Raw genomic sequence first — 20,572 nt, 5'->3', positions numbered from 1 at the left:
CAACTCTTCTTATTGCCTTGCCATAATGTATAAGATGCAGGTAAATGTCTGAGTTTCACAGTGAATCCTTAAAGTTATATTCACACTTTGGCTACCTTGTAAAATGAATCACAAGTATTTAAAGCTATTTTTCTGCATCTAGTCATTATTTTCAACTAAAGTTCATCAGTGTGAAAGTGCTGTATTCACACAATTATTATCTGTATGCTTTTGTTGAAATACCTTGCATTAATGCCTGATTCTTGGATATTTGAAGAGTTAAATACAGTCCAATTGATAATAAGGCATTTGCTTCAGTTATCAAAGAAGTTACTTTTAACTAATACAATAAGTCAAACTGTCCATCCAAAAGTCAATTAAAACTAATACAATTTAGAATTTTAACCCTTACTGAGTTTACTTATTTAGTTTCAATTCTGGTCTGACACTGACAATAACCTATTCTATTTACTGTTTTATCCGCCAGAGACTAAACCGAATAACAAATAAGATACAATCTTGACCTGACCTGAAAAAATTGTCACCCTCAGGTGGGAGCCAGAAGTGGGAAGCCAAAAATAAATGAAATTATTTTCAAAAAGGATAAAAAAAATGAGTAGGAATAGAAAATTAAAAATTGAAAATGAGAGAATAGGTGACCAACAAGTATTAATAAAGTATGTGCAAAATGTTAACCTATTATCAATGTTGAATCAGTGGTTACAAAATATGTCAGTCTTTTCCTTTTTATCAAAGTCTGTAAAATATCATACACTGTATCATAACTACCTATTACATTCTTTCACCAAATATTCATCCAGTTATCTCTTGAATTTGCGAACACAATCCTTTTCCACTGCTTTCAAAGACAGTTCACTCACCATCGTATGTCAAGAAATTGAATCTTTTCTCAGTGATAAAAAAGTACTGACGATTCTGGAAATCTGAAATGCAAACAGAAAATGCTTGCAATACTTAACAAGTCTGGTAGCATCTGTGGAGCAAGAAACAGATTTGCTTGTTGTCTCTAGGTCTAACATCAAGGTCATTTCAAGATTATTGCACAGGAACGGTGGGAATTGTTTAGGTATATCGCCCAATGCAATCAACTTATATTTGGCCTGTGGCAGAGGTAACTCTTCCTGCCATCTGTTGGTTTAGTGCTGGCAGCAAGTGCAAGGGCACCATCTTTATGGCAGGTCTGAAATCATCATACTGACTGCTGACAGAGAATGCTGAAGAAGGCTGCAACAGAAGACAGTGTGTGGAAGAATAACAGGAGTGACAGCAAGCATCACTCCATCGAGGTGCTCATTCAGGAAAGGAGACAACTACCAATCCCAGAAGGCAGATGGAGGAGAGCAGCCAACCTCCCAAATGCTTGAATGGCAGTGTTTGAAGAGGTTAAGAGCCATAGACCATGGTGGAACCATGAGTGAAGTACTGGAAGCCAGTCAATGGCCTAGTGAAGATTAGCAATGATGAGTTGTATGCAAGGTAGCAGTCCAGCATGTAGACTCTGTTTGCCATGGTATGTGAAGAGCAAGGACAATCACTGCACATGGATTCAATAATGATCAATATGTGTAATAAGACAGAGGATTACATGATAGCAGAATACCACAGCCAATTATTAGCACTTGGTGCACAGCCAAACATTGAGATCTGCTCCATGCAGTCATCACATAGCCTCTCAGAGGCCCTATGTTACTTAGAGGTAATATTCTAGAGCAGTAAGGGTAAAAGACAGTCACACACATCAGCTCGACTAGTGTAAGATATTGACTTGATCCATACTGTAATGCCTCTCTAGATGCATCAAATCCTTACGGCCTCTGAAGCCTTCCTGTTGACCATTCCAGCTGTTGAACAAGTTCTTGCAATGAGGCATTGCTTGTAAATTTAGGAATTGAAATTGGGTCACCAGCCATTAGAAGCAAGTACTGTGCCATAATTCCAAGAAGCAATCCTAACATTATGTTGCAAACACAGAGGGTGCAGGAGAAACTCAGTGGGGCATTTGTGAATACAGAGACAGAGTTATCATTTCGAGTCCATTATGACTCTTCTTCAGAATTGAAAAATGCTGGAAAATGTTTTTTTTTTAATACTTTTACAGAGGCAGATGGTATAGGTGTCCAATAGAAAAGACAAAGGACCTTTACAAAGTGTGGCATCAAGGAGTCCTAGCAAAACTAGAGTCAATAGGAATTTGATGTTAAACTCTCCACACATTGGAGTCATACATAGCATAAAGAGAGATGTTTGTGGTTGCTGGCACAGCTGTGCTATTCTAGTTTTGTAATTCATTTTCAAAAGGAAATCAAAAGATGCACTCTTTACAATATCCACAGGACAGCTGCTATGTTACAGTAGTGATGGTATAAGCCATTCTCTTAAATGCCTGCAGACATACTGACCATGAGACATAAAACCAGAGTGACCTTTCACCAGCTCAGTCAAGGTTGTTGACATGATCATTAACCACAATAATGTCCATTGAATATTTATATCATTTTCTGTTTTGATTTCACCCTTTTCATAGTCTTGCAGAGTTTGTATTAATCATGATATGACAATTGTCAATTAACAAGTGTCCATCACACTGAAGTAATCAATAATCCACTGAAAAGTACACTTCACAAATATACACAATCTCTTCAGGTGCTAAATCCATGGTGCAGCTTCACAAAAGCCACAACGACCTTCCTGTAGTTTGTGAGCCAAAAGTATACAGCATTGTTGGGAATCCTGGATCATTTCCCAAGACCCTTATTTTGTATGTCTGAATGTAATGACCAAAATCTATTTTTCTTTCTTTGTTGTTGTTGCATATTTTGCTGTTTCAGTTCTCCATTCACCTACACCCCACTCCTCTTGTTTTGTATTTGATTGATTATTATGATTTGGAAAATATTCTCACCATTCATTTGCTAATAATCCTTATACATTAAACACAAAAAACAAGCTTGAAGGCACAACAAATATTTGGGAAATATTAGCTTCTTTTTGCATAGGGGATGGAATATATATATATAATGGGAAGTTTTTATACAGTAGTTCACGTCATTGGAAGGACTACACCAAGGGTCTTTGTCTCTTTATTTATGGAGGAATCCGTGTGCATTGAAAGCAGCTCAGAGAGTGTTCAGGAGGTTAATTCCTGGAATGGAAACATTGTATAATGAGGAAAGGTTGAGCAGGTTGGGCCTATACTCATTAGAGGTTAGATGAATGAGGAGTAACCTAAGAAAACAGAAGGTTTTGAAGAAGTTTCACAAGGTAGATGCTAAGAGGATACATCCTTTAGTGGAGAATCCCGAACTAGGTGTCACAGTGTAAATTTAGGGATCACCCTGTGAAAGCAGAATTAAGAAATTTCTTCTTTTAGAAGGTTGATAGTCTGAAATTCTCTTCCACAGACAGCAGTAGGGGCTGAATCATGGAATATATTCAAAGATGGGTCACACTGATTTTTGATTTACAATGGGGCCAATGATCCTTAAAGTAAGATTATAAGAAATCAGAGCAGAGCAGAGTATTTGGCGAACTTCTATTACACTGCAGTTGTTGACATAAAACAATATTCGATACACATCAGTCCTCCTCAAACTGTTCAGTTTGATTGGGTGAGGGATAAAAGGTGAAAAGGGATTGTTAGGACACCATCAAAAATGGGTATTTTTAAAACTCGACATCAGAAGTTCATAAAAGGGGGCTAGAAGTGCCCTCAACTCGTCAATGCCAATGTTGCCCCTCCTGTTACATCTCTGAGTGCTGGGGGTGGTGGGGAAGATTTGCCGTAATATGTCTTAACCTTTTCAATGGACATTCCCAAGGGAAAAGAATAAAGGATAAGATAAATCAAGGAACTGAAGGATCACTGGACTCAAAACAAGAATAAGGAAACTTGCCTCTCTCCAAATCTTGAGGATGTCCTTTAATAATATTGCTTCTCCACTTATTTTGAAAGTTGTGATTGTTCATCAATATTGGTCCAGTAGGTGGCAGTCAACTGAGATGGGAATTCCTTCTTTCCACCCATTTATCTGTATCCTTGAGTGAACTCGCAGCCATTTCTCTGAGGTTTTCTAATTTCTGATCTAGTAACAGTATATTTAAATTCTCTTAGACAATTTTTAGGATCTTGGCCCTCAGTGTCAAAGCACACAAGCCTCAAAATAGTGTAAAATGTACAATTATCCTCTAGTTGTCTTGAGATTGGCTAGAGCCAGCTGTCAAGGCAGACCAGGTAGCAGGCCCTACTTCTGAAGGGCATTGATTAAACAATTGTGACTTCAAATCAACCCAACTCAGCATGGTCAGATTAAAACTCATGACTTCTGGTCTACAAGTGAAGCACTGGACTAGTTTAACCCCTTGTTTCTGTCATGAGATGATCAACATCTCAGTCCCAAGACCAGCTTTTACAAAACCACCAGCCATTAATGTCAGATGTGACTGGACCTCAAGTAGCACCAGATTGAGCACAAAGATAGGTCATAGAAAAGTACAACTAGGTAACCAGGAGAAACATTCTGATTAAAAGTAGAGATGATAACTGCAATTTTAAAATACACCTGATACTGCATTTTGAATTGTCTCTGTTGTCAGATGATGTATTGCGAATTCTGGTTAGGTGACATGGCATGAGTGTTTATGAAGACCAGAAAAACAAAGATTTAAGATTGCAATTATTAGGTTTAGCAGAAAGACTAAGAAGTTTCTCATGATGAGCATTTTCTAAGGGTACCATTTCAATCCAAAGAGAAAAGATTATTAACAATTTCCCTATGAATTTTCATGTTGGCTTACATGGAAGAAATCTTGGAGTATTGATTCTCATGTCACTGAATTCCAGATTCATCCATTGCTTCATCTGCACACAATATCTCCTGGGAACAGCAAAATGGTGAAGGTTACAACAAACGATGTCAACCTGGTCACGACAATAATAAGATATTTACTGAAACCACTGTAATGCAACTCCAGACCGTTCAAATCCTCGGATACTCGAAAGCCTTCCCATTGACCATTCCAGCTGATAAATGTTATTGCAATGAGGCATTGCATGTAAATTGATAATTGCAATGGGGTCACAAATCGTGGAAGCAAGAAATGTGCCATGATTCCCAGAGGTCAGAAGTCACCTGACACCAGGTTATAGTCCAACAGGTTTATTCGAAATCACAAGCTTTTGGACAGTTGCTCCTTCGTCAGGTGGAGTGACGAAGAAACAGCGCTCTGAAAGCTTGTTTAGATTAGATTAGATTCTAATTAGATTAGATTACTTACAGTGTGGAAACAGGCCCTTCGGCCCAACAAGTCCACACCGACCCGCCGAAGCGCAACCCACCCATACCCCTACATCCACCCCTTTAACCTTGTGATTTCAAATAAACCTGTTGAACTGTAACCTGGTGTCATGTGACTTCTGCCATTTTCCACCCCAGTCTAACACCAGCATCTTCACATCATGGTTCCCAGAAGAAATCTTAACACTTTGTTACTGGATAGGACTGAGAGACTGAATAAATTGTGACAACCGACTGAGATCTTGGCATTGACTTATAAGGTTTGTTATAGTTGCATCACAGGAATTTGAACATCAGAGCTCTTCTTTACAAATCTATATTAGAAGCTGTAGAGTATCCCTATAGCTTGTGAAACGTGTAATAACATCACATCGGGGCGGGCAATAAACAAAGAAATAATTAATGCCTCTAAAAATAGTACAGCAATTATCATGGGGATTTTAATCTACATGTCGATTGGTCAAACCAGCTCGGTCAGGGTAGTCTTGAGGAGGGGTTCGTTGAGTGTATCCATGATAGTTTTCTTAAATGGTACGTAATGGAACCGACGAGGGAGCAAGCTATCCTAGATCTGGTCCTGTGTAATGAGACAGGAATAATTAATAACTTCATAATTAAGGATCATCTTGGAGGGAGTGATCACAGTATGGTTGAATTTAGAATACAGCTGGAGACTGTGAAGATAGAATCCAATACCAGGGTCCTGTGCTTGAACAAGCGAGACTACAATAGAATGAGGGAGGACCTGCCTAAAGTAGACTGGAAACAAAGATTTTATGATGCAACAGTGGATGAACAATGGAGGACTGCCAAAGCAAATTTTCAAATTGCTCAGCAAAAGTATATTCCAGTGAAAAGGAAGGACTGTAAGAAGAGGGGTAATCTGCCATGGGTGTCTGAGGAAATAAGGGAGGCTATCAAATTGAAACAGAAAGCGATCAAAAACAACATGAAACTAGAAGATTGGGAAAACTTTAAAGATCAACAGAAAGCCACAAAAAGAACTATAAAGAAAAGTAAGCTAAAACATGACAAAAAACTAGCACAGAATATAAAGACAGATAGCAAAAGTTTCTATAAATATGTAAAACAAAAAAGAGTGAATAAAGTAAAAGTTGGTCCTTTAGAGGAAGAGAAAGGGCATTTAGTCATGGGATATGATGAAATAGCTGGGGCATTGAACAAGTATTTTGCATTGGTCTTCACGGTGGAGGACACTAATAACATGCCAGTAATTGACAAAGAGACGAAGATAGGTGAGGACCTGGGAACAATCAGTATTATGGAGGAGGTGGTGTAGGGCAATGGAGCTAAGGATAGATAAGTCTACTGACTCTGATGGAATGCATCCCAGGGTAAGAGATGGTGTGAGAAATAGCAGGTGAACTGACAGTAATTTTCCAAAATTTGCTGGACTCTGGAGCAGTCCCAGCAGATTGGAAAATAGCACATGGGACACCACTGTTTAAAAATGGTGGTAGACAAAAGATGGGGAATTATAGACCATTTAGCTTAACCTCTGTAGTGGGGAAGATGCTTGAGTCTATTATCAAGGAAGAAATAGTAGGGCATCTCGATAGAAATTGTCCCATTGGACAGACGCAGCATAGGTTCATGAAGGGCAGGTTATGCTTGACAAATCTTTTGGAATTCTATGAAGACATTTTGAGCAAGGTGGACAATGGGGACCCATTGGATGTGGTGTACCTAGGTTTCCAGAAAGCTTTTGACAAGGTGCCGCGCAAGAGGCCGCTGCATAAGATAAGGATGCATGGCATTAGGGGTAGAGGTTTGGTTGAATAATATAAAGCAAACAGTGGAGATAAATGAGTGCTATTCTGGCTGGCAATTAGTGACAAGTAGTGTGCCTCAGGGATCTGTGAAGGGACTGCAATTATTCACAATTTACATGGGTGATTTAGAGTTGGGGACCACGTGTAGGATGGCAAAATTTGCAGATGACACTAAGATGAGTGGCAGAGCAAAGTGTGCAGAGGACTGGGAAACTTTGCAGAGGAACACAGATGCAGTGAGTGAGTGGGCAAAGGTTTGGCAGATGGAATACAATTTTAATAAATATGAAGTCATACATTTTGGTAGGAGTAACAGTAAAAAAGATTATTACTTGAATGGCAAAAGGTTGCAGCATGCTGCTATACAGAGAAACCTGGGTGCACGAATCACAGAAGGCTGGTCTGCAGGTACAACAGGTAATTAGGAAGGCAAATGGAAATTTGTCCTTCATTGCTAAAGGGAGGGGGGGATGTGGGGGGGTGCTGAGAGATAAATGGGAGGGGATGGGGTTGAGGGGAAGGTAGCTGAGAAAGCGATAGGTAGATGAAGGTGAGGGCGAAGGTGATAGGTCAGAGGGAGGTGGAGTAGATTGATGGGAAAGATGATGGACAGGTCAAGAGGGCAGTGCTGAGGTGGAGGCTTGGGACTGGGATAATGTGGGGGAGGGGAAATGAGGAAAGTGTTGAAAATCACATCATCCCATGTGGTTGCAGGATTCCAAGGTGGAATATGAGGCATTCTTCCTCCGGGTGTCGGGTGGTAACGGTTTGGTGGTGGAGGAAGCCCAAGCCCAAGATCTGCATGTCCTTGATGGAGTGGGAGGAGGACTTGAAGTGTTCAGCCACGGGCCGGTGGGGTTGGTGGGTGCAGGTGTCCTAGAGATGTGCTCTGAAATGATCCGCAAGAAGGCATCATGTCTCCCCGATGTAAAGGAGACCACATCGGGTGAAACAGATACATTAGATGACATTGGTCGAGGTACAGGTTGAATGTAGAGGGATCCCTTGGGGTTGGCTGGCACCTACCCAACAATGTGAAAAATTGCCCAGTTATGTCTTGCCCACAAATCTATCATGGCCAGTTACCACTCCATCAGTTTACTTTGTAAAATAATGAAGGAGGTCATCCACACTGTTATCAATTTGCTCTTGCGTAGCAGCAATATGTTCAGTTTTGCCCAGTTTTGGGTTCTGCCAGGGCCACTCAGCTCCTGACTTCATTATAGCCTTGATTCAAAATTGGGCAAAAGAGCAGAATTCCAGAGTTGAGATTAAAGTGAGCCCTTGACATCAAAGCTTTAGCAGAACTAGAGTCAGTAGGATTGTGAGGGTAAACTCTTCATTGGCTGAAATCATACATAACAAAGAGAGGCACAGCTGGTTAATTTAGCTTTGTAAATCACCTTCAAATAGATTCAAAAGCTGAATACAGACATCTTAAATGTATTTTGATTAAAGCATGTCAATTGAGTTATTGAAATGTGATTCCTGAACTTCATAAGCAGTGAGAATTTTTGTTAAAAGTGGTGATAAATGTTGATTAATTGTTAAAATGAAGCCCGCATCCCATAATCCAGGGCTCCAGAATAAACAAAAAAAACTAGCAAAGCCAAATTAAGCACTTTGGACTAGATTCACTTCCACTTGTCACGTTGTATTTTGTTCAGAGATGCTGTTACACACCTCTGGTCATTTGATTTACTACCACCAAATTAATTTTAAAACAACAATTATCAAGGCCTACCACCAGGGGCAGTGCAAAAGCAATAAATCTAAGGGAACGTTGGAAGAGACAGAGGGGAATAACTAAACTAAAATGGATTTGAAGGGGGTAATAATGCACACCGACCCCTGTGGTGCCTACCTCTCTCTCTCTAAAGGCTTCAAGGATGGTGTAGACACTGCATGCTTCCTTTCTAAGGACACCCAGACTTAAATGTAGCTGTGGAAGAGGAGCAGGCATTGGGAAACTATGACTTCCCCCCCCTTCGACTGTCCATTTCCTGGACCTGTTGATGTCCATCTTGGCCTGACCCACTTGTAAGGTTAGAGCCAAATTGGATCCCCATCTCAGCTGACTGATAAGAAAAATCTTATTAACTTCGAGATGGCAGCATTAAAACTAACGGAACTCAAGTTTAATCGAAGTGTACCAGCGGTTGGCCCAATGTCATTAGTTAACCACTAATTCATTAACAACTAGGTTACCCTGAAAATCAGTGAGTTTGATGCATAGGGACATCACAGACAATGCTATCCTGAGTTGCTGAAAGGCAACCAGGAACAGAATGTGGGACTAACTATTCCCTCATGGGTGCCTAAGCCAATCACAGTACCTTTGTAGCTATCATAACTAAGTTACTGCAGACCATGGATAATTTGGCAGCAACTGGATGAACTCACTCTCTTAACTGCTATAGTTTTGTGATAGAGAGTCTAATTGTTCTCAAGGCATCATAATAAGAAAATAACCATCAATTTCATGCATCTAAACTGCTTCATTTAGCTGCGCATCTGCCAGAAAGATAGATCATACACATTCCAATACATATTTTCTGAAATATTGAGGCAATGTATTCTTTCTGTATGTTCCTCCAAGTACTCTCTGTTGCCCAAATCATTCTCCTATTCAGTGAAGAAAAACAGAGCATCCCCAACAATCATTTCTCCTTGACCATGATAGCATCATCTCCAAAGTCCCCAAGAAGTCACATTTTATCCTCTCTCTGCACTATGTACATGCTAAACCCTTGATGTCACCATCCACATGAATGGGGTTAGCTTCCACAGAAATGTTAAAGATACCTAGCTCTCTCTCAACCATCTTACCATCTTACCCATTCCACAATGTGGTCCATCCTATTTGATTGCTTGTTCAACATCCAGTCTTGAAAGAGTCTTAACCCAGAATGTAATCACCACTGGATTACTGCCACAATCTAAAAATGTATCTAAAACCATTTTGAAAGTGTTGGTTGTGATACACATTGCTGGCCAATCAGTTTTTTAAATCACCTTCAAATGAATTCTGAAGATGAATACTGTCATTCTGACTATGTTTTGATTAAAGCATGTCAATTTAATCATTGAAATATGATCTGTGAGCTCTCTAAGAAATGCTGATTTTTGTTAAAATTGATGATAAGTGTTGATTAATTGTTAAAATGATGAATATGGAAATACTCAATTTGCCGTTACTATTCAATCTCTTAATATATTTCGAACAGCATGCTAACAGATATGGAATCAGAAACAAGCATTTTAATTCACTATCCCCTAAGTGCTCACTTACCGGCTAAAATGCTTTTACACTGACTAATCTAAAGACAGAGCTCTCAATCTCTACAGTGACAGCACTAAAACTATAAAAGTCAATCATCAAATTGATGTTCCCCCTCCCCCCACTTTACCCTCAGCTGCAGTGTAAGTAACTAATGGATAACAGCAAGGAGCATACCCAATGATTGCTGCTGATTCATGCCTCACATCAGAGCACCACAATAGGCAAAGTTCATCAAAAGTCAATATTTTAACGTTAACAAAGTAGGTCAGGCTAGGATCTTGCTGGACCTTACCATTGGAATGGCATTAGTGTTGAATTCTCCCTCCCCCCATTCCACCTATTGCTATTAATCGCAACTGTGGCCCTGTAAACAGTTGATAATATCTATTGTCAGCAGCCAACTGGTGGAAAAATGTTCACTGAAGTAAGGAGGTGGCAGAGAAAACATTAAAATTCAGGATATAAATTCAGAATATTCAGCTTTTAAACATGATGTGGGTGTAATACATAACTGACTTGATACTGAAATGTAAAAACATGCTTTGAGATTGCATACTGAATTAATAGATCTGGAGTGGGTGGCTTGGTGTATAGTGTCACTTCATCTAACAAGTTTCTAAGTAAGCAAAAAATTATTTTAAATCATCCATGCACCTCCTTGTTCCATAGCGAACCAAAGGGGACAGCAAAATAATAGATTTTGTGGTTTGGAGAAGGACTTTGTAACTTTCATCACAATTTAGAGGAATTGATTCAGATTCAACCACCAGATCAATGCCTGGAAGAATTAGGAAATGAAAAATAAAAGTTTCAAAACCAGGCAACTATTTTGAAGACATCCCAAAATAGAAGAGATTTATGCAATATTAACTGATGTTTAAGGCAGCCAAAATAAATTATCTTTCACTATTTTTAAAAAGTATTAATAAATGTAAAATGATAGACAAAATAAGTTAAGATAAATATGTTAAAAATTTGCAACTGCCATGAAAATTTTGCGCAATATCTGGGCTGCTGTGTTGGTAGTGATCCAATTTCTGCTTACTTTCTATAAAAGAAAATTTGAAAGAACTAGTAGGGAGGAATTTTGTACAATTATATTAAATACACAGGACACTTTTGAATGGCAACTTTGAGATAGGCTTTTAAACAGATAATGTCTTCAGGCAATTTGAGGCAAACCTGTTCCATGTTTGAGAAGGAAGAAGAAAAATGGTTCACAGTGATAACATGCGGAAGTGGTGGAGAGTGTTCCAAAATAAGTTGTGTTGTCATGTATCAAAACAAAGTGAGAAGCAACAAGTCTAACAGTTTTTTGCATAAAGAGTGCACTTTAAAACGGAATTTTAATAATGGGAAGATATCTTTTGGAAGAATGCATGTAACCTTCGCTGAAAGAATGCTGAGGATGCCTGAAAGGTTACGTAATGGTAATGGCTCCAGAGTTATTTTTTCCCTGAGTTTCTTCTTTTGACAAGTATTTGACAATTATCTGTACTGAGGCTGTTTTTACTTCATTAAAGCAGCTTTTTCTCTCCTGCTGCCTTGCTTATGTTATGAGTTTTCTGCAGAATTTAGTGAGTGAAGCTATTCAGGTTCAATCCCTAGTCTGTATTGCATTTGCTGATCTGATCCAGGGTCCTGGGCTTTCAGCTTCAGCATTCCTGGGTCAGTGAGGGATAAATTATGAATGTTTTAACTCCCAAATGCTATATGGTGACCTTTGTTCGACGTACAAGTATTAGGTGAAGGAAAGTTCAGGCTTAGCTAGGATGCTGCCCATCTGTCAAAGAGATTGCTGATTCCCAGTATTAACTTCACCCAGGAAGAATGGCTTTTGCAGAGGTACAAGAGAACAACCAGGAAACTGTGTCTCAGCATGCAGTCAACAGCTTTGTAAAGAAATAGAAGACTTGCATTTATGTTGTGTTTTCGAAAACCTCAGGGGTGGAAGCGAGAAAAAGTGAAATTATTTTTGAACAAGGCCATAGGAATTTATCCTATTTACTGCTCAATCCAACATCTTAGTCCCTGAAGACAGTATTTTATTTTCTCTAGCATGGTAATAACAGGTAGATCAGAGTACACTTACCATCTCCGATTCTCACTGCCATTCACTCATGAACAACTGGCAGTCCAATTGAACAATTTAGCATGGAATTTACAATTGCCTTTTGTAGTATCAAGCATATTATTCATTTTGGGAAACCTTGTCTGGGAATGCAACAAGATGAAACAAGGATTGATAAGTTCCTTTCAATCATTTAAAACTGTAGGACTGGAAAATGAAAAAAGAGTGGGAGATTTAACATTAATTGAGATAAGACCAGAAAACACACGGAGTTGTCAAATATAAACATTAGAGGCACCAGTTCAACCTTTCACCCCTTTGTGAGTCTGCAATATCCGCAGTTGACTGTGGTAAATTCTCAAAGCACCAACACAGTGTTCCGAATAAGCAGAATTAATGAAGGTTGTCTCCTGAAACATGTTTTGCACATTCTTAAAAAAAACAAGGAAGATTTGTCTCAGGGTACAGTGAGTAAGAGCTGCAGGTAAAAGGAAAGATCAGTCGACTGATATTCTATAGGTCCACAGTGTTTAGAAAATCTTGAAGAACATGTATAATAAATCTTTAACTCATTTCTATTTCTACAAAGTTTACTCACCCAGCAGCTCTGAAAATAAATGTTTGAGGTATAAATGCACTTCGAGTTGGGACAATGAGCATTTGCAGAGCAGGAACTTCCCAAGTTCAGTTTCTGATCTGTGTTAAATTAATTGACCTTTGGCGAAGAGATGGAATTACCCCTAACATTTCGGTGCTCACTAAGGAAGCAATCGGGAAGGATTTTTCATTCCATAGCCCTGTTATTCCTGCTGCCAGGTATACATTTGTATACATAATGACATTTGATCAGATTTTCAAGAAAGGTTCAAGCAAATAAAAATAAATATAAGGTCAATAGAGCAGGTCACTGGAAAGCTGTCTCCTTATTAGTGTCAAAAAGTGTGGCGCCGGAAAAGCACTGAAGGTCAGGCAGCATCCGAGGAGCAAGAGACTTGATATTTCGGGCATAAACCCTTTATCAGAAATGTGGGGGGGGCCCCAAGGGAGCTGAGAGATAAATGGGAGAGGGGTGGGGAAAGGGAGAAGGCAGCTAGGAAGGCCATAGGTAGATGAAAGTGGGCGGTGATGTTGATAGGTCGGAGAGGAGGGTGGAGCTGATAGATGGGAAGGGAGGTGGACAGGTAGGACAGTTCAAGAGGGAGTGCCGAGTTGGAGGTTTGGATCTGGTATAAGGTGGGGGAGAGGGAAGATGAGGAAACTGGTGAAATCGACATGATTCCGTTTGGTTGGAGGGTCCAAGGCGTAAGATGAAGTGTTCTTCCTCCAGGCTTCAGGTGGCTAGGATTTGGCGGTGGAGGAAGCCCAGGACGTGCATATTCTTGGCAGAGTGGGAGGGGGAGTTTAAATGGTCGGCCATAGGGTGGTGAAGTTGTTTGGTCCGTGAGTCCCAGAGATGTTCTCTGAAATGTTCCGCAAGTTGGCGTCCTGTCTCCCCAATATAGAGGAGACCACATCGAGAGCGACAGTCACAGTAGAAGAGATGTTTGGATGTGCAGAAAAATCTCTGCCAGATGTTGAAGGATCCTTTGGGGTCTTGGATGGAGGTGAGGGGGGAGGTGTGGGTGCAGGTTTTACATCTCTTCAGGTGGCAAGGGAAGGTGCAGGGTGTGTTGAAGGGAGGTGTAGATCTAACAAGGGAGTCGCAGAGGGAATGGTCTCTGTGGAATGCTGAAAGGGGTGGGGACGGAAATATGTCTCTGGTGGTGGGGTCTGACTGTAGGTAGCAGAAATGGCGGAGGATGACGCAATGTGTCCGGAGATTGGTGGGGTGGAAAGTGAGGACTGGGGGATTCTAGTCTTGTTGCATTTAGTGGGATGGCGTTCAAGGATGGAAGTGCGGGAAGTGGAGGAGATACGCTGGAGGGCCTTGTTGACCACGTGGGAGCAGAAATTGTGGTCCTTGAAATAGAAGGACATCTGGGATGTTCTGGAGTGGAATTGCTCCTACTGGGAGCGGGTGCAGCGGAGGTAGAGGATTCGGAAGTAAGGGATAGTATTTTTACAGGATGGGGGGGTGTGAAGATGTGTAGTCCAGGTAGCTGTGGGAGTCAATAGGTTTAAAGTAGATGTCCATGTTGAGTCATTCACCAGAAATGGAGATGGAGAGGTACAGGAAGGGGAGGGAGATGTCCAGATGGTCCTGGTGAACTTGAGGTCAGAATGGAAGGTGTTTGTGAAGTTGATGAACCATTCAACCTCCTTGAGGGAGCATGAGGTGGAGCCGATACAGTATTCAATGTAATGGAGGAAAATATGGGGAATGGTGCCAGTGTAACAAGAGAAGATGAACTCTTCCATGTATCCGATGAAGAGTTTGGCATAGCCTGGGTCTATGCAGATGCCCATGGCTACCCCTTTGGTCTGAAGAAAGTGGAATGTTTCAAAGGAGAAATTGTTGAGGGTGAGGAGCTGTTCAGCCAATCGAATGAGTGTCTCAGTGGGAGGATACTGGTTGAATCAGCAGGAGAGGAAGAAATGGAGGGCTTGGAGACCTTCGTCTTGGCGGATGGAGGTGTACAGGGACTTTATGTCCATTGTGAAGATGAGGCATTGGGTGCCAGGGAACCGAAAGTGAAGGAGGAGATGGAGGGCATGGTCGGTTTCCCGAATGTCTGAGGAAATGGTGCTGACAAACATTGACCTGGGGTCTCTGGGAATATGAAGGTTTCTCTCCAGGACATTGTTGTAGGAGCCTGGGAGAAAAATTGTCAGGATATTAAATAAAATTGTCCCTTTACAGACTTGGCCATTTGGACAATTCTTGACTCATAGTCAATCAGGCAATGAAGGGCTAAATCTTATGCTTTGTGGCTAATTGCAAGTTGCATCGATTTTTTGGGGGTTTCTCGCTGCAAGGCTTAGCGAGATCTCTCTTTCTATCTTACCAAACTTGCCATCACAAATGATTCCAGCGCCCTGTACCCTGAACAACTCATCATTAAGTGGATACCCATCTCTGGCACCTGCACTGCCATACTTGTAAATGAGCATGGGCATTCTGAAGCTGCCCTGCTGGGGGATGGACAGAGTCTGAAACTGTTGTAGACAGAGAAGACGATTCTTCAGCTGGAGCCTGGAGGTCCTAGTGAATGGGATGGTGAAAAGTAAAGCTATCCTTTTCTTGGAGGACCACCTGAAGAGGCCACGGCATCACACCCTGGCAGCCTAATCTAAGATTGCCACTCGAGTCACTGCCACTTCACTGGTGCATAGTAATATCTGGCAATGCTGTGCGAAGGTCAGTAATCTTCGCAGCTTTCCCAGAACATATACTTTCCTCTGCTACCTTTGCCTCACTGTATCTGCCATTGCCCCTCAACGCCCACCAAAGCTGATGTTCTGTCACTCTCACTGTAGCCTGCAATGTCTTCCTTCATTTGCTCTCATTTCACCTTAAATCCCAAGTTACTGACCCAGCAATGACCTCTGCACTGCCTACTTACTCACTCGGGACCCCTCACCACTTTGCCCCCCACATCCACCAGCACAAACAGACATACCGCCCACTTTCACCTCACTTAATCCCTCCCTTTCTTTCATTATAGGAGAAGACAGTCTACAATAGAGCAGAAAGGACCTGGAGGGGTGGTGGGATGGCTTCTCTCCTCTGCCACTGTGAGTAAGAGAGTTCTATCTCTTAGAGGAGAAGCCTGGGCTCATTCCTGCAGAGATGCTGAAACAGGGATGTCTCAACAACCGAGAAGGTACCATTCTTCATTCCATAGCAACCCTCACACTGAACATGCTGGCATTGTCATTCATTGCATACCACTGGTTGCGGCATCTTCTGTCTCCTTTGACTTGCAGGTTCCAGTGGGATGTGTACCCCTTCTGTAAAGATATGGCCTGCTTCATGAGAAGCCACCTCCTCAGCCTTTGAGGATGCGAGTATCTCAGAGGAAGCATCACCAAAGCTACCTCCTGCACCTCTCAACCAGCTCAGATAGTGATGCTTCAGTGGAAACATTAGCTTTAGAGGTTTGATAGCACAATCTGGTGAGCACAGCCAGGCAGCTGCTTAACCTCCGTAACGAAGTCAGAGGCTTCATGCACATTCACAGAGAGAAACAGAAGCAGCAGACTGGGATGTGGGACACAATGGGGCCAGATCCCAGAGGCTGCAGGAGTGCAGCTGTGCCTGTGATTGTTGCCTCCATTGGCCAGTTTGGCAGCTGCCATGGTGAGCCAGGTGCATTACCCTCAGGGTCTGCTGGAGAGGCACACACACCCACAAGCCATCAGGACTCAAAATATGGCAGGACGGTGATGAGGAACCTGTGTGCACTCACTCCAGCTACCCCTTCTTCACAACAAGAATGGGTGGTACCAGGAGACACCCAGCCAGAGGAGGAGTCACACACAAAACTGCTCAGAGCTCTCCTCTCTGACACTCCAGGGGGGACTGTGCTCTCCCCTTCAACCCTGCTGCTCCCTCCCTCTAATCCTTGGAAGTTTAAGCTATGGGGGGGGTCCAGAAAACCCTCAGTATCTCTGGATTTTCCAGATACATCTGACCAGACCTCCAGGGCCAACAGGCTCCACTGGCAAGCAGGCTCCATCACCCACCCATCCCAGCTACAGATCCAGCAGCTACACTGAGATAGAATGGGAGGGAGAGAAAGAAGAAAATTGTAGTTCGAGGAAAGAAAAGGTTGAAAGTAGGGAGGTCCGAAATCAAGTTTCAGGGACGCAAGATGGCACCGGCAAGCAAGAAGGTGGTTTGAAGTGTGTCTATTTCAACACCAGGAGCATCCGGAAATAAGGTGGGTGAACTTGCAGCATGGGTTGGTACCTGGGACTTCAATGTTGTGGCCATTTCGGAGACATGGTTAGAGCAGGGACAGGAATGGTTGTTGCAGGCTCCAGGATTTAGATGTTTCAGTAACAACAGAGAAGATGGTAAAAGAGTGGGAGGTGTGGCATTGTTGGTCAAGGACAGTATTACAGTTGCAGAAAGGATGTTTGGGGACTCGTCAACTGAGGTAGTATGGGCTGAAGTTAAAAGCAGGAAAGGAGAGGTCACCCTATTGGGAGTTTTCTATAGGCCTCCGAATAGTTCCAGAGATGTATAGGAAAGGATAGCAAAGATGATTCTCGATAGGAGTGAGAGAGGCAGGGTAGTTGTCATGGGGGACTTCAACTTTCCAAATATTGACTGGGATCACTACAGTACGAGTACTATAGATGGGTCAGTTTTTGTCCAGTGTGTGGAGGAGGGCTTCCCGACACAGTATGTAGACAGGCCAACAAGGGGCGAAGCCACATTAGATTTGGTACTGGGTAATGAGTCCAGCCAGGTGTTAGACTTGGAAGTAGGTGAGCACTTTGGTGATAGCGATCACAATTCTGTTATGTTTACTTTAGTGATAGAAAGGGATAGGTGTATACCACTGGACAAGAGTTACAGCTGGGGGAAAGGCAATTACGATGCGATTCTGCAAGATTTAGGAAGCATAGGATGGGGAAGGAAACTGCAGGGGATGGGCACATTAGAAATGTGGAGCTTATTCAAGGAAAAGCTCCTGTGTGTCCTAGATAAGTATGTACCTGTCAGGCAGGGAGGAAGCTGTAGCGCGCGGGAGCCGTGGTTTACGAAGGAAGTGGAATCTCTGGTCAAGAGGAAGAAGAAGGCTTATGTTAGGATGAGGTGTGAAGGCTCAGTTAGTGCGCTTGAGGGTTACAAGGTAGCCAGAAAAGACCTAAAGAGAGAGCTCAGAAGAGCCAGGAGGAGACATGAGAAGTTGTTGGCGGATAGGATCAGGATAAACCCTAAGGCTTTCTATAGGTATTTAAGGAATAAAAGAATGACGAGAGTAAGATTACGGCCAATCAAGGATAGTAGTGGGAAGTTGTGTGTGGAGTCAGAAGAGACGGGGAAGTACTAAATGAATATTTTTCAACAGTATCCACTCTAGAAAACGACAAATGTTGTCGAGGAGAATACTGAAATACAGGCTACTAGACTAGGTGGGATTGAGGTTCACAAGGAAGACGTATTAGAAATCCTGCAGAGTGTGAAAATAGATACGTCCCCTGGGCCGGATGGGATTTATCCTAGGATCCTCTGGGAAGCCAAGGAGGAGATTGCCGAGCCTTTGGCATTGATCTTTAAATCGTCATTGTCGACAGGAATATTGCCAGAAGACTGGAGGATAGCAAATGTGGTTCCCCTGTTCAAGAAGGGGAGTAGAGACAACCCTGGTAATTATAGACCAGTGAGCCTTACTTCAGTTGTTGGTTAAATGTTGGAAAAGGTTATGACAGATAGGATCTATAATCATCTAGAAAAGAATAATTTGATTAGGGATAGTCAACACGGTTTTGTGAAGGGTAGATCACAAACCTTATTGAGTTCTTTGAGAAGGTGACCAAACAGGTAGATGAGAGTAAACTGGTTGATGTGGTGTATATAGAGTTCAGCAAGGCATTCGATAAGGTTCCCCACAGGCTATTGTACAAGGAAGCACTCTGTGACCACTGGCTTCTTGCTGCCACCTCTGTGTGTTCAGTGAGGTACCGAACATCCAGATGTCCTTCCTGATACCTTCCCCGTCAGCATCATAAGCTTTGCATGTCCCCAAGTCCTGACCAAACCATATACATGAGTCTGCACCTGCCTATTGTTCCCCTCAGCCCCTGGCAAATAGGATGACTCTATGTCAGTGTAGTTTACAGGTTCCCCCACACTAGGAGAAAGTGAGGACTGCAGATGCTGGAGATCAGAGTCGAACCATCACGGTGCTGGAAAGTCACAGCAGTTCAGGCAACATCCAAGCAGCAGAAGAATCGATGTTTCGAGCATGAGCCCTTCATCAGGAATGGGGTGGGCTGGGGTGCCCAAAGGGGCTGAGAGATAAATGCAAACAGGGTGGGGCTGGGGTGGAAGGTAGCTGGGAATGCGATAGGCGGGTGAAGGTGGCGGTGAAGGTGATAGGTTGGAGAGGAGGGTGAAGCGGATAGTGGGAAGGAAGATGGACAGGTAGGACAGGTCAAGAGGGAGGTGCTGAGTTGGAGGGTTGGATCTGGCATAAGGTGGGGATGGGTGTTGAGGAAACTGGTAAAATCGACATTGATCCCATGTGGTTGGAGGGTCCCAAGGTGGAAGATGAAGTGTTCCTCCTCCAGGTGTCAGGTGGCTAGGATTTGGTGGTGGAGAAGGCCCAGGACTTGCATATCCTTTGCAGAGTGGGAGGGAGAGTTGAAGTGTTCGGCCACAGGGTGGTGAGGTCGTTTAGTGCGTGTGTCCCAGAGATGTTCTCAGGGTGGCTCCTGATTGATGGCGAACTCCCCTTCCCATCATTCTTTACCATTTATACCCTGTACAAATAGAGTTTTCCCCTTCGTGATGAGTAGGTGATGGCCAAGTAGTATTATCATTGGACTGTTAATTCAGAGACCCAGGTATATCCATGGGGACTCATGGCTAATAGTGAAATTTGAATTGAATTTTTAAAAAATTGACATTAAAACTCTAATGATGACCATGAACCATTGCTGATTGTCGGAAAAACTCATCTGGTTCGCTAATAGAGTCATAGAGATGTATAGCACGGAAACAAACGCTTTGGACAAGGGTTGGAGGATTTGAGCTATAGGGAGAGATTGAATAGGCTAGAGCTGTTTTTCCTGGAGCATTGGAGGCTGAGGGGTGACCTTATAGATGTTTATAACATCATGGGGAGTATGGATAGGGTAAATAGACGAGGTCTTTTCCCTGGGGTGGGGGAGTTCAGAACTAGAGGGCATAGGTCTAGGGTGAGAGGAGAAAGATATAAAAGGGACCTAAGGGCAACTTTTTCACACAGAGGGTGGTATGTGTATGGAATGAGCTGCCACAGGAAGTGGTGGAGGTGGGTACAATTACAGCATTTAAAAGGCATCTGGATGGGTATATGAATAGGAAAGGTTTGGAGGGATATAGGCCGGGTGCTGGCAGGTGGGACTAGATTAGGTTGGGATATCTGGTTGATATGGATGAGTTGGACCTGTCCTTTAGGAAGGGAAACTGTCATCCTTACCAGGTCTGACCTACATGTGACTTCAGACCCACAGACATGTGGTTGACTCCTAA

The sequence above is a fragment of the Chiloscyllium plagiosum genome, unplaced genomic scaffold (assembly GCF_037043375.1).
Source record: "Chiloscyllium plagiosum isolate Xiang-an unplaced genomic scaffold, Cpla_swu_hap1 HiC_scaffold_18, whole genome shotgun sequence".
Lineage (NCBI taxonomy): Eukaryota > Metazoa > Chordata > Chondrichthyes > Orectolobiformes > Hemiscylliidae > Chiloscyllium > Chiloscyllium plagiosum.
Note: the sequence above shows the minus strand (reverse complement) of the source record.